Below are 12,061 nucleotides of genomic sequence, written 5' to 3'. Positions count from 1 at the left end.
AGATTGCACGTGTAGACAGGGAAGGTAACGTTAGTCGGTGTGCGAACGATCTTCGGATATTGCGTGTACCGTCATTCGGGAATGAACCCCAAGTGGTTATTAGTGTGTGTAAATGTTGTGATGTAATGTGGTTATTATGTAAATGATGTAACGATATAAAGTGTGTTGTAGACAACTAGAGGTAGGGTGTGATAGAAGTAGCAAGGGTCTAGTAAGGGTGTTAGTGGCATGACGATAGTACGTGGTAGGGCAGCCTATGCGTGACTTCGTTATTAAGTGGCATAACGTGAGTGCCTGGTAGGGTAAGCCTATTCGTGACTTCGTTATTAAGTGGCATTACGTGAGTGCGTGGTAGGGTAATCCTATACATGCCTTCGTTATTAAGTGGCATAATGTGAGTACGTGGGAGAGCAAGTCTCTATGTGCTTCCGTAAACTAGTGGCTAAGTGGTTAGGGGCAGTTAAGTGGTTAAGTGGTAAGGTGAACAGGTCAGACAGTGGATTATGTGTCTTCGGATACGTATATAAATGTATGTAAGAGATCAGACTGAAGAGCTTGCATGAGGATGACACATGGCATGGATTGAACGGCTGGTATCTGAAGATAGAAGAAATGATGTTTTAAATATAAAGTTTTGTGTTATGGTATCAAAGAAAAGATTCAATGTTTTGTAATGAATGATTTAAGTTATCGTTTTCGCGAAAGTTTTAATTAACTCTGATTGTAAGAACGGTGTTTATGAGTAAATCCGACTCTCAAGTAGGGCTACCGGGTTCGGGGCCTTACAAGTTGGTATCAGAGCAGAGTTCAAGAGATTTAAGCATCCTACATGTTTAGACTCGAACTGAGAATGGGATTTTAGTAAGAAAAGAAAGAAGATGCCAGTTCAAGATAGCCATGTGTCACTCAAGCAAGCTCAGTAACGGTAAAGTATGTTAAATAATGTATAAAGATGTTCGCTTAAATTGTTAAAGGAAGGATATATGAAGGTTAGGGATAGGATTTCTTGATTGTCTGATTGATTAACTGTTTAGAAGTAGAAACTAGAACAAGTGAAATCACGAAGGGAAGTATGTAGAACCTGAGGAGTAATGCAAATAGTTAATTACACTTGATAAATGTCATTAGCTACTTACCTTACGAATCATGTGCTAAATAATTCCTTAAGTGATGACGTTTGTGTTTTCCCCCTTTAGAATACAATGGCTGGAGAAAGAGAGAATGCTGGAACGGGAGGGCATATGGGGCGTCGTGGTAGGCCACGGGTGGTCCGAGAACCCTCTGTTGAATCATCTGCTAACGCCGGGGGACAAGAACGTGCTGCTGAGCGAAATCCGAGCAACAACGAAGGACCTCAAATCGACCCTGCTATTCTAGCTGCCATTGCCCAAGCTGTGGCAACTGCCATGAAGGATTGGAATCCTGAGAAGTCTGCTGGAAGCCATGAAAGAACTGCTGAGAGATCAGGAGAGAATGATAAGAAAGATGATGAGGGGGAGAAGGGTGGATCGAACGAAGGCCAATATGTGAAGGTTGATGACAGGAAGAGGGACCGAGGTGGGTGCAACTACAAGTCCTTCAAAGGGTGTGACCAGCCAAAGCTGACTGGTCTAGGAGACGCAATCGCTACTCCCCAATGGATAACCACTATGGATAAGATTATCCGAATTAGCGAGTGTCGTCCTGACCAAGCAGTGGGTAATGCCACTCAATCATTTGGAGATGAGGTTATGTACTGGTGGGAGACTGTGGAACAAAGGAAGACCCGAGAAGAGATTAAGGCAATGAGGTGGATGACCTGAAGGAGTTAGTGATGAAAGGGTTATGTGCTAATGCTGAGGTTGAGAGGGCTGAGATGAAATTTCTGAATATGAAAGCAGGCAAGATGACACACCGTGAGTACACCACTAAATTTAACTGCATGTCTAGGCTAGTGCTTGACATGGTGAACACCAAGGCGAAACAGATCAAGTGCTACGTCAGGGGGCTTCCCCAGAATGTCCACACGTTAGTTAAGGCTAACAAACCTACTAACTTTGAGTCTGCAGTGGAGTTAGCAGAAGAGGTTTATGATGATCTGGCGGCGGATGATGTGGAAATAGAAGATAAGGAAGAAGGGAAAGCAACCAAACGGACTGCAGATTGCCGTGGAGTATGCAGGGAAGAAGACACAGAAGATTGTATGCAAGGAAACATGCAGAGTGTGCGGGAAAATGCACTTGGGAGAATGCAAGGCTGGTCCAAACCGGTGCTAACGGTGCGGGAAGAAGGGATACATCTCTCGTGAATGCACCGAGGACTAGAAATGTTACAAGTGTGGTAAGTCGGGTCATATAGCCAGGGAATGTAGAGAAGTCGTGGCAGTGGAGGGAAGAAAGGGAGACGCGTAAGAGGATGTTGATCGGTCACTGAGAAGGTTGAAGAGGAATAAGTGGCTCGTCATAGTTGTTTTATGTTAGTACTGTTAAGTGGTGTTTTATGTTACAGTTGAACCTATGTTTGTCTAGCAAGCTTGAATGATTTGCTTTTTATGTTTTATGAACTACTTGTGACTTCTTGTGATTTTGTATGAATGACTTATGAATCATCTTGAATGCATGTTGGTTATGATAAATAGTTGTATGGAGATAAAGCGCCGCCTTAGGCGTTAGCATTAATATATATAACAAGGGTCCTTGGGAAGACGAGACGAGACTTGAGACATCGAGAGCCTTATGGACAAGCTACCTTGAATATCTAAATCGCATGAACACCACTCGATGACTGCAAGTCAGGAGTAAGAAGGATAGACCATAAGCAGAGGCGATTAAATAAAGTGTATCCCTTTTACAAGGAATAAGTTAGGTTTCGGGGATGAAACCTCTTTAAGGAGGAAAAACTTGTAACATCCTAATTATTTTAATAATAAATAACGAAAGCCGTGTTAAGTTATCGTGTGTTAATAATTAATTGATATTAAATAAAGAAAAGGTCATGGACTTGTATCAATTAAGGTGGATTAAAGGGTAATGGGCCTTAGGTCCATGGGCTTTAAGGGATATAAATACCCCCTTAAACCATCCTAAAACCCTAACTCTCATAATCTCTACACACACTCTAAAACACACACACCTCCTTATCATTTGCGGCCGAATGAGAGGGAAGAAAGAGCGAGATCGAACGAAAGTGATTCATGATAGATTCTTCCATACACAAGATAAATACAAGATCTAAAGTCCATAACTAATCCAAACAAACATGAAAGGTATGTTTTGATTTTAAAGTTTACGTTTTTATAAACGTTTAACCTTGAAACTTAAAACGGGAATATATCGGGTATAAACGAAACGTAAAGTAACGAACTTGATGTCGAAATGAACCTAATGAACCCGTAAAACGTGTACGGCTCGTTAAAGAAAACCCTAGATCTAGTTTTAAATGTTTAGCCTTAAAGGTTCATGCTTTATTTTATAAACGGGTTAAGTATCGAGCCGGGGACATTTAAGGAAGTGAATACGGGTTCTATCGAACCGTTATAAGGTGTCAGGGTTATGGATGGGTCAAATACGAGCCAAAACGAGGTGATGGGATTGGAACGAGTGGCTATAACCAAACCCATAGCTGCTGCTGGGTAACTTCGCCAATGAGTTCATATGCAGCTAAGTTCGCATACTACTAAGTTCGCTTTGTTAACTTCGCCACTTTAAAGTTCACTGCTGATAAGTCCGCCGCATATAAGTTCGCTGGATAATAAGTTCGCTTATATCTAAGTTTTCTTATATCTAAGTTCGCTTATATCAAGACCCGGATACATGGCGGCTTGTATAAGTAGATATAACGTGATGGCATGCATTGTAAGAACTTAAGAGATGAAATACAATAAAGTTAAAATAAACATGCAAAGTAAAAGTAAGCTAATACTAGGCCATTAGATTAGATCCGACAAGCATTGATACGTGTAACTATTATACAGTTAGCAGAGTTCAACTAAAGAAAGGATTAACCATTAACGGAGAAAGAAACAAGATCCAAGTGAGTTTCTAGCCCCACTTCCTTATTATGTTTTCGGGGCTGTGTGCATACTCGATGTGAAGTGTGAATACACTTACCTTAAGTGGTAAGTATATGCTATAATGTTTGATGTGATATATTTATATATATGTTACAAATGGATGTCTGTTGATGCTGTGAACGATCTTCGGATATTTGCACGTGTATACAGGGAAGGTAACGTTAGTCGGTGTGCGAACAATCTTCGGATATTTCATGTACCGTCATTCGGGAATGATCCCCAAGTGGTTATTAGTGTGTGTAAATGTTGTGATGTAACCTGGTTATTATGTAAATGATTTAACGATATAAAGTGTGTTGTAGACAACTAGAGGTAGGGTGTGATAGAAGTAGCAAGGGTCTAGTAAGGGTGTTAGTGGCATGACGATAGTACGTGGTAGGGCAAGCCTATGCGTGACTTCATTATTAAGTGGCATAACGTGAGTGCGTGGTAGGGTAAGCCTATACGTGACTTCGTTATTAAGTGACATAACGTGAGTGGGTGGTAGGGTAAGCCTATACGTGCCTTCGTTATTAAGTGGCATAACCTGAGTACGTGGGAGAGCAAGTCTTTATGTGCTTCCGTAAACAAGTGGCTAAGTGGTTAGCGGCAGTTAAGTGGTAAGGTGAACAGGTCAGACAGTGGACTACGTGTCTTCGGATACGTATACAAATGCATGTAGTGATTGTATGGTAAGTTGCTTGATTAACTAGAACTCACTCAGCGTAGCTGAATTTTAGTATGCACGCTGGAGATAAGACTGAAGAGCTAGCATGAGGATGGCACATGGCATGGATTGAACGGCTGACATCTGAAGATGGAAGAAATGATGTTTTAAATATAAAGTTTTGTGTTATGGTATCAAAGAAAAGATTTAATGTTTTGTAACGAATGATTTAAGTTATCGTTTTCGTGAAAGTTTTAATTAACTCTGATTGTAAGAACGGTGTATATGAGTAAATCCGACGCTAAAGTAGGGCTATCGGGTTCGGGGCCTTACACAAACCCTCGCCACTTGAGAAGAAACATCAATATATACACATTTTGATATCATATATTCTTGCATAATTTATTAAAAACATATATAGAATATCATTCTAAAAACTTGGTTGTCTCAAATGTTTATTTTTATTTTTTATTTTTACACCTGGTTAGCTTATATAGGGACAACTCCCCCTCTCAATAATGGGAATTTACGCGATTTTGTTAAAAAATTTTGTAGTTTTATACGTAGTATAAATTTACCTGTTTTCGTCCAAAAATATAGCTACACTACCCCATCCCCCAACCCACCACCACCACCCACCCACCCACCATTTGCATTCAAGCTTCACAGGTTTATAGCCTCAATTATACGGTGGCGAAGCTTGGGCTTTTTCACGCCAGTGATCGAAGTCGCGGACCTATAAATTTCCGGGTCGATGATTCGGTTCGTGTAGGTGGTTCAGTTCGGGTCGGATCAAACAATATGACATCTATATATCTAATTTTTTTATTCATTCAAGCGATTTTTCTTACAGTTAAAAAAAACTATATACTTTTTTAACCAAAAAACCTAAAAGATTCATAATAATGTGAGAGCCGAGAGGAAGGATGAGTACCTTATAAGAAGAATTACAAAGCAACTCGACGACCTTTAAGATTTTTGAATTCCTCAATTATGGATTCCGAATCAAATGTTACAGCAATTTCTTTTCTATGTAAACCACCAAGTTATTCGCGAGATACTCATCTACCATCTTATTGCGAAAAACGATTCTTGAATATTTCCATTGTTGAATCACCATGATTCACTACATTACATTAGCATTTTACTATGGTTGTGGAGCTTCTGAATCTCCATGATTTTGTTGTTAATTTACTTGGTTAAGATCCACATCATTAGTATTTGATTTTGGTTGTTGTGGTGCTTCAGAATTAACCGATTCACTAGTTGAAGCTCTTTGACGTTTACTTGTTTGCTCATCATCCGTTTTTTTGAAAAAGAATAAATAGTATCTTGCTTTTTCATGATTTACCTTTTTTTTGAACGACCAACAAAGAGCTTTCATTGAAAACTAGCAAGAAGTTAGACACACCAAAACAACCACCAAAAAAAGGAAAAATAAACACCACGAAGATAGAACACAAACCAAAGCGCACCCAACCCGCCCCCCCCCCCCCTCCCACACCCGTTACAATTGAAATTTACACCACTCCTCCCATGTAAGCCCGCCTTTTCATGATGTACCTAATTAATAATATTCTATAGGGTGAGTTAAAGTAAAATTTCATCATACAATACCAAATACAAGCTTAGTTGATCAATTTCTCAAAATCCCCAATTTCACAATTACAAGCCCTAATTTTATAATTCTTGAACATTAATCAATATAAATGCAATACAATGTTTATCAACACAAAGATGAACTATTACCTTGCTAACAGGGCTGATCAACGGGCGTAAGCGATGGACGGCGGGTGACAGTGGTTGTAGCCTGTGGTGGTCGCCGATCCGGTAGGAACAACCTAATTAGTAATCAGTTTGCGTTCTTTTTTATGTTTTTTTTAAACAAGTTTTCATTTTTCAAATAGCCCCCTCAATTTTTAGTTTTATAAAACAAAGCTTTTTATTATATTTTGTAACTTTTGTTTATAAAAACTGCGATGTTTTATATAAAAAAACAAATTACGGGGTATTATATTTAAAAAAAATCAGCAGTGACAGCGCTTAATACCTATAAAAAGTTTCGGAAAAAAACGCGAAATTTATCCTATTAATGGAGAAAACAGGAATGATCGGGGCCACCACGTTCCCTAAAAAGCTTTTATATAAAAGAAAAAAAAAAGTGAAGTGTTGTGTTCCAAGTAATCCAATCTTAAAAAATATTTTAACTTAAATTTTTGAATGCGGTTATTATCAACCCATTAAAGGATGCTGAAACATTTCTCTTGGTGGTTTGTCGGAACACTCATTGAATATTTGAATGTTCTTACTAGATAAGAATAAGCAAAACACATTATTTTTAGCTTTCTTTTTAAGATTTATAATAAACCGTTGCATTGCAAACTACCATAATCTTTAATAAATTCAGTCAATTTACACTTAACTTGGCTAGATTTCTAATGATATGCTAGGTTCATGTGTTCTAAGTGCGAGATCTTAATGATATCTTAGAAGTTTGCTTTCGCTAGATTTATTTTGGAAAGGTAAGTTCCTAGAAAAGTCACATGTATTATGTGTTCTCGAGTATTTAATGTCAAGCCTTCAAAACATCACGTAGTATATAAAAAGTTACTTTAAATATTATATTATCATGTGGCACTATACTAAGTTACTATAAAACTACCATGTGTAGTGGAAGGATTACAAAATGTGGCGACTTGCATTATGTGGCACTCAATCAATAAATAGTGAGTTTTTATTTTAGGGGTGTGATGGTGTTGTAGCCATATATATATATATATATATTAGGTATATGTATGTATGTATCACATACATAGTGGGCGACAAGAACTCCCCCCCCCCAACCCACATTTCACCCCCTCTGTAACGGTGTTCATCAAATTTGTAGCCCCAAAATCTCTATTATCTCGCCCCACTATGGCTAGCCGACTCTTCACTATGGTGGAGGTTTTAAAGCTCCTCCACATTGTCACATCACCTTCACGTGGGTACTGTGATTTAAAATCCCTTCACTATGTTGTCCCGCTATGGTTCGAATCTCCGATAGGCTTGGGATTTTTTTTAACAAACACAAAAAATAAAAAAATAAATAATAATAATATAATAATACTAAATTAAAAACTAAAATAAAAAACATAAAAAAAACACAATAAAAACATAAACAACATAAATTAACGAAAATCTAACTAATATTCATCGTCGTCTTCTCCGTCCTCGTCTGCATATTTGGCCACTATCTTTGCTTTATTTTTTTCCTTCAAAAAAGCCCGTGTGGCCAGATATATATGCGATAGATCATTTACGAGAAACCTGAAATCCTTGTCTTGTTTCCGGTCCAATTGATTTCTTTTTCTTTCATCGTGCATCGTTTTGTATTCTGCACGTGTTATTTTCTTTCTTCATTCATTCTTGTGTTTTCATCTTTTGTTTTTTTTTAACCTTGACAATCTCGGATAGTTTAACCTCCAGGTTGTCAAATCGCAAGATCACTTTGGAACCCAGGTTGGCAAACTGCATCACGTTGGCATCACTCATGCCACTTTTTCTCCCATTGTTCGCAACGTGGTTGTAACTTGTGACGAAGTTGGTTTTTTTGTTTACATTGCCTTCCATTTGCCGTAGACGGAATCATCCTTACGGCATTCACTTTGATCCATTGTAGCAAAGAACCTAGCACGTATACCCTCCCAAAATTCAGGGGTAACCGTCACCTTCGATAAAAATAAAAACCTAATATTAGTCAATAAAGAAATAAAACATGAAATATATAAATATATAATTTTTATAAATTACTTTCAATTGAGTCTTCGGGTGAGTCAATCGACAAACGTGACAAAGCAAACTCCTCATCCATTTGCCACTTTAATCTTTCACATTTTCCCCTGGTTGTTTGACAATGAGGTTTTTTTTATGAGTTTTTTTTTTCTAAATACCCGTACCCGTACCTGTTCAGTACCCGTACTTGTACCCGTACGTGTCTATTGGGTACGGGTATGGGTACGCAAATTTTCTGATTACAGGTACGGGTACTTTCGGGTACAGGTACGGGTACAAGTACGGATATTAGTGTACTGGTACCCGTTTAGAATATGTAGAGGCTTTTATTAGGTATCCAACACTTATGACTTAACTTTCAAGCGAGATTTTCAAAACATAATATATATTAGTTGAATAAGTTCATTCTCAATTTATATGTGTATGCTCATATATTGGGCATTCGTATACTTTTATTTCATTAAAACGTGTATGTGTAATTGTGTATATAATTAAATAACATCTATTAACTTTGTCTTTCTATAGAAATTAAGGAAGCAATAAACTAAGAAAAGGAAAAGGGAATGGATTTTATATTATGGTTGATTTGTTTCATTTTTAGTTTTGGTTGCGGTATTTCGGTTTTGGTATTACAGATAACTGATTATCGGTATCGTATGATTACCGATACCAGTTTAGTGGAGATTTTTTTTAAAGAACAAAGAGGTACAAAAGCGAGTACCGTACCCAAAGTACCTGTACTCGTACCTGTACCGGTACCCGTACATGTACCCTATAATTCGGGTACGGGTATGGGTACCAAGATTTGCTGATTTTAGGTACGGGTACTTTCGGGTACAGGTACGGGTATAGGTACGGGTACGGTCCCGATCTCATCCCTAGGAGCTACTTGTGTTTCAAGTACTTGCGAAGATATATATGGAATTGGCGGTTGATATAACGTATCAGTGAACAATTGTGTGGTGGTGGCATTACGTGTAACATCGTGAAAATATCGAGTTCAAAATGACAAGTTTTCAAAATCAAGGCACCAAAACTGTCAAAATCCAAACCTTAGGGTTCAAAGTGAAAATTCTGATTTTCCTGACCCATCACGATACGCGATGGATCAGAAGAGAGACCCATCGCGTATCGCGATGGGTTTTCTGACAACGAGGCAGGTGGCCTGCCACGTGGCCACACGTGGAACACCGTTCGCCACATGTCCGCCATGTGGCCACGCGTGGAACATCGTTCGCCACGTGGCACAACGTCTGCCACATGGCGACACGTGGCAGACCTATATGGTGACGGTGCAACGCTACATCGCGATACGCGACGGGTGACCAAGGAGGCCATCGCATATCGCGATGCCCCTCCTGATTTGTCTATAAATAGCAACTTCGGGTTTCATTCATTATCACACCAACTTTCAAATGCCACTCTCTCTAGCATCTCTTTAGAATTCCATAAACATACCATCGATCCACTTCGAAGTTCGTGCCCCGATTCCTCGTTTTCCGTGTCGTTTCCTCATAGTTGAACCACCTTCCACCGACGTACCAACCAAAAAGGGGTTTGCCATTCCCCGAAATCATGACGATTGGTTTAGTGAAGCGTGCCGACAAGTGATGAAGTATTGGTGTGCATCATTTGGCGTGCTAAGGAAAGGGTGGCGAGAAAGGAAGTTTGATCAAGAAGATAAAGAAGATGAAACGGGGTTGAAGTGATGCTCGTGTATTTGGGGTTTATATAAGCCAAGTGAAGGTAGGCATAATGCCCAAATAAAATAATAATAAAATATTATAAAGGCTTAAAACCCTAAGTCGAGGTTATACTCAATACCTCGATAAAATAAAAAGAAAATATAACAAAGAAAAGAAAAGATAGAATTATGATATATATATATATATATATCAATGTGATTATATTATATGTGATACTTTGTTATGAAAATATTATTTAAGTAATAATAACTATTCTTAAATAATAAAGAAAAGAAAAGAATATGTTTCTTAGAGAAGAAGAAACGTAGGGTTTTATGTAAATAAACTAAAGGTTTATAATATTACTTTTTAGCTAAAGGTTTTAAAGTAAAAGAGATTTTTAACTAAAGGTTCACCGAGGTAAAGATTATATAATAAGACTAAAGGTCTTAAGTCGGATTGTATATTCGACTAACAAATAGTTATACTCGTACTATAGGTGCGAGATAGCAACGGGAAAGACCCTCGGACGATGTTTGAAGCCGATCCAAATCAAAAGGTGAATACGCCCCCCAAACTTTACAAACTTGTTTTGAAATGAGTCAAATGAATTATATGAAAATGATTTACAAGGGACTACGTGTCTCTAAAACCGTTATAAATAAGAGTATAAGCCTATCCCTCAGGCTGTAGTATACGTTTGTCTGGATCCTTACATATGTGGTATATGCGGTGGGCACATCGCACCACACCTGGTCGTAGTACGCTTTCCTGCGGGGAGCACGACCATGTGTATACATACATGTACTTAACTAAGTCGAACGCTGTGGTGTTTGCTGAGGTATTTAGTGTAGAGACTCGAGTTTATAATTGTGTTGTTTTAACTTTGTTATTACTAAGCTACGGTGGGCCGAGACAGGCGTAGTCTCGAGGGGTAATAAAGTAAAAGAAAATATTTTAGCGTCAGCATATTCACCAGCATTCGTTGCTGACGTACGTTTATAACATTTTGTAGGTAATCAAGATTAGGACTTGAAGAATGAAGTGCTCAATATACCCGATGGCTCGGATCTTTTTGTATAAACTTAATATATAAAAATGGTGGTTTGTAATTAATCAAGTAACACTTTTTGATATAACTTAAAACGGTATTTAATAATCCCGTCTTTGTAATGTAAATTTATATATCAAATCCACAAGTTTTAAAAGACTTCCGCTTAAACACATAACTCTGATTTATTTACAATCGTGGTACCAATTGTTGGTCATACGCCTAGGCCTTAGATAAGGGTGTGACATGTTGGTATCAGAGCCATCGATCTTAGCGAATTAGGTATTACAAGATGATACCTAAGCTTCGATCCAAGTATTGGAAAAAATATTTTTCATTACTTGTTTTAATTGAATAGGGATAAGATAGGATGGTGAACCTTTTCTTTCCCTCCTCACTCTAAATCACCCAAAATGTTAGATGCCGTTCAAGAACATGATAGAGAACTATGTACGTAAAGGAAAGGAGGCTGGAATTGCCGAACCTCTACCCAAAAATAATATGAGTGAAGACTACTATGAAGCTTTCTTCAACCAAGACATAGATCATAACCGAACCAAGCCAATATATTTTCCCGGAACCTAACATTGTCCAATTAATCTACCCGATAGTCCACCCATGCCAAGAATTGAACCCTCAAGACACTTAAGCTACCACCCATCAAGCATACCCATGAACCACCCATCCGAAGTTCCAGCATACCATCCATCCGATATTCCCACATATCAACCATCCGAGATCCCACCATATTACCCATCTAGTGCTCCGACATATCTACCACCAAATCCTCACCCATCATACGCTTTTCTCTCAAACCGACCGACCAAGGAGGAACAAAGATCTCCCTCATCTGA

This window comes from Bidens hawaiensis, unplaced genomic scaffold, assembly GCF_021521415.1.
Source record: "Bidens hawaiensis isolate Kalapana, Puna unplaced genomic scaffold, B.hawaiensis_p1.1 tig00015613_1, whole genome shotgun sequence".
Taxonomy (NCBI): domain Eukaryota; kingdom Viridiplantae; phylum Streptophyta; class Magnoliopsida; order Asterales; family Asteraceae; genus Bidens; species Bidens hawaiensis.
This window is presented reverse-complemented; position numbering follows the sequence as displayed.